Source organism: Nannospalax galili, unplaced genomic scaffold (genome assembly GCF_000622305.1).
Source record: "Nannospalax galili isolate Female #2095 unplaced genomic scaffold, S.galili_v1.0 scaffold2584, whole genome shotgun sequence".
In the NCBI taxonomy this organism is placed as follows: domain Eukaryota; kingdom Metazoa; phylum Chordata; class Mammalia; order Rodentia; family Spalacidae; genus Nannospalax; species Nannospalax galili.
This window is the reverse complement of record NW_008350822.1, coordinates 54197-55404: the sequence shown is the minus strand read 5'-3', so window position 1 is coordinate 55404 and position 1208 is coordinate 54197.

Genomic DNA, 1208 nt, shown 5'->3' with positions numbered 1-1208 from the left:
TTAAGTTGCTTATGTCAGGTATTTTGTCAACATGTATTCTCTGTCTTCCCAAGAAATGGGGTTATTGCTGTGTTAATGTGATTCTTACGGCTTTGGAAATGGTTTATAGAAAAATAGGAGACTGATTTTGTGCAATACAGAAACACTAGAATCTCCTAAGTTCCACTTAACAAGCCTTTTTCTGGAGAATTCTGAAGACTAGACTTATGATAAAAATGTCAATAGTGGGTATGCTGTTGGATGCTCAAATGGGAACAAAGACTTAATAGAAAATAATAGGCTGTTTTTATTACATCTTGTCAGAAAATCTGGCTACTTATTACCTATATCCTAAAATTTTGGTATGAGGCTAAATTCAAAAGTGTGGCCCTGAGGTCATGCCATAAAACTGTTTTTTTCTTGGGCTGGAGAGATGGTTCAGTGTTTAAGAACACTGGCTGTTCTTGCATAAGACCACGTTTCGAATCCCAACACCCACATGGCAGGTAACAACTGTCTGTAACTCCAGTTCCAGGGGAATCTGACAGCCTCTTTTGTCCTCCTCAAGCATTGCATGACATGGGTGACAGCCCATATACCCATACACATGCAGACCAAACACACATACACATAAAATAAAAATAATAAAATATTAAAAATAGTTGAAGGGATGAATTTTAGAAAGAACCTCCGTTTTCTAGCAGGGTGTCTGCAATTTTGTTTTTGTAATAAACTACCTATAATATGTTGATATTCATTTCTGGTCTAACTTTGAGAAATAACAAATTTTTAGTGAATGATTTTGTTTAGAGTTACTAGTGAGATTTTAGAGTCAGAAGAGAATTGAATGCTCCCATGCAAATATATGTGGGGACTCAGGTTTGCTTTGCTTAGCGGGGGCCTGCTGGCTTTGGGGCAGAGGGTCTGATCGGCGACAGTGTCAAACTCTGGGACTTGTGTCTTCCCAACGGGATGATTTATTTTAGAATTCATATGTTTTTTATACATCCCAAGGAACTAGCAGTCACGTGGGATATGACAGTCACATACAAAGATTTAGGGTACAAAGAAACAGGACATTTAGTCTGTTAGTTGGGGCCAGAAGAATGCTTAAATTTTACTCAAGGTTACCAGTACCTGCCAGTAATTTATTGGCCACAGTGTTTTTTTTTTCCCCCTAAGTTCCCCTTCATCACAAATCATGACCATGGCACCAGAAGCCCTCCTGG